The sequence below is a fragment of the Fukomys damarensis genome, unplaced genomic scaffold, assembly GCF_012274545.1.
Source record: "Fukomys damarensis isolate Sample0158 unplaced genomic scaffold, DMR_v1.0_HiC HiC_scaffold_12, whole genome shotgun sequence".
In the NCBI taxonomy this organism is placed as follows: Eukaryota; Metazoa; Chordata; class Mammalia; order Rodentia; family Bathyergidae; genus Fukomys; species Fukomys damarensis.
This window is the reverse complement of record NW_022900924.1, coordinates 13,511,812-13,513,811: the sequence shown is the minus strand read 5'-3', so window position 1 is coordinate 13,513,811 and position 2,000 is coordinate 13,511,812. Positions and strand designations below refer to the sequence as shown.

The following is a 2,000-nucleotide window of genomic DNA, read 5'->3' as shown; positions in this document are numbered from 1 at the left end:
GGGGAGGGGAGGGGGGTGATGATAGTTAATATTTTTGTGTGACTGCTATATGTCAGACCCGCTAACATCTTAGATGCTTTTCTCATTTAAATTTGAAATAGAGCTTCGTATTTCTATTTCCCTTTTACAAATGAGGAAGCGGAGAATCCAAGAAGGGAAGTCACTTCCATGACGCCCCGCAGTTTGTACCTGGTCAGCTCTGACATGAAGCCAATTCTGCATAACGGGGGCCTCTCATCACATCCAGGGAAAAATTGAGACAGGGATACGTGGGGGCCTGCGGGAGCCAGTCTGAAAAATACTCACCGCTGTCCTTTCTCAGTCTAAGAATCGGAAGTTTTAGGTCATTGGAGGTTACAGCCCCGCCGTCTCCCCTGTGCTCACTGTAAAATCTGAAAGAGAAAATGAATGGACTGAGCAAGAGATGCGGACACAGCCCCGTTTGAAACCCCTTCCCCAGTGCCCCTGCGGCCATCAGATACTGAGCACCCTCCTCCTGCCTGCAGGGTGTACCTTGGTGATGATTCCTGCGTTCAGATCCCAGCTTCACCACTGACTGCACGGGTGCATGGATGCCTCTTCTTCTCAGCTCCTTCCTCAGATGAGCGAAGATAATCACAGCACCCACCACACAAGTTTTAGGGGGTCAAATGCAAGCATCCATTTAATTCTTAGCACATAGCATGCTGAGTACTAAAAGCTCTGTGCAGGTGAGTGATTTTATTTTTATTCTATGGTTAGCAAGATGGAAAACAATCTTTCTCCACTTTCCTTTCATATCTGAAATGCGTGACTGTGCGAGGGATGAGCAGGGTCACAGGGCACCCACCTCAGGGGTGAAGACACCCAGATTTCCTGAGTCCAAGTCCGACACCATGAGGACAGAGAGACAGGAGGGCTCGGCTCTCCCCATCTTTCAATTAAAGCTGTTTTCCTACTGCAGAGTTTTACTGAGCAGATCGACACTTATTTTTTCTAAATCAAATCTTAAACGGAGACCCCTATATATAAGCAGATGAGAAGGACAGTTCCTTTGTGTGAAGTCACAGTTCTCCCTCTAATCCCCTTGGCCCAACCAGAGTCTTTAGATTCTGGTAAAACCAGTTTAAAAGCCATTAAAGTACTCTTGGTTCCATACGTCCTGCCTTCAAGGTCAGAACCACCTGCTCCCCAAGGAAGCTGGCAGGAAGAAGCTTATGTTTCCAAAGCCATGTTGTGATCATTGTTGTGTTGACTGCTGCTTTCTGTTCCTGAAACTATCCAGTAGAAATGTATGAGGCGTGATTAGGCAACCATGTATTATACACTGAATGGAATCAATGAGCCGGGGAGTGGAGGGTGGATGGATGGATGGAAGATGGGTGGGTGGTTGTGTGAGAGCTGAACAGATGGACAGATGGATGATAAGTGGATGGGGACAGATGAAGGAATGGATAAATGGGCGGACAGACAGACGGAAGACAGGTGGATGGATGACTAAATGACTCAGCAGAGAAATGAACTGCAGCAGGTCAAGCCGCCCATACCAGCACTGATAGGGTCCTCTGTAGAGGGGACACAGACCCAGGCAGGGGAACAGGAGAGAGAGGACGTAATGGCCATCGGGCTCCATGGCCGGTGCTACCTCACTCGCTCCTCTGGAAAACACTTGCGGCTCCAGAAGCGGGGAGCGCTTACTCCCCTTGACAGAGGAGGAAGGTAAGGTTCTGGGAGACTCAGGAATCTGCTCACGGCTCTGCAGCGACAAAGGGACAGGTCAGATCCTCGATGTGACACCACCATGCTTTCTGCATAGAGGCTTTCCACCTGCAGAGAAGCACCCAGAAACGTGAAAGAAAGTTATTCCAAGAAACACAGCTAAGAGAAGGAAAGGAAAAGCTAAGGACCCAGAGTAACACTGATGGGCACTCTGCAGACTGGACCTTGTACATCGCACATGTTCTCTGGATAACGACCCTGAACCCAAAAGGCTGAGGATTTTAACTTTTTTTTTTTTTTTT

The 2,000-nt window shown here is 48.5% G+C and overlaps 1 long non-coding RNA gene across 2 annotated transcripts in view; it reads right to left on the bottom strand.

Annotated features, from left to right (window-relative positions):
* The window catches only part of LOC104848242, a 9,715-nt gene extending 7,729 nt beyond the window's left edge, over nt 1-1,986 (bottom strand). Inside the window, exons 1-3 of one of the 2 annotated variants that reach the window (XR_776360.2) lie at nt 1,625-1,986; nt 514-592; nt 307-392 (exon numbers count right to left, since the gene is read on the bottom strand). This is a non-coding gene — a long non-coding RNA (uncharacterized LOC104848242). Of the gene's footprint in view, nt 1-306; nt 393-513 lie in introns of both variants that reach the window. The other variant, XR_776359.2, reaches the window with a different exon arrangement.
* Nucleotides 1,987-2,000: the final 14 nt, after the last annotated feature.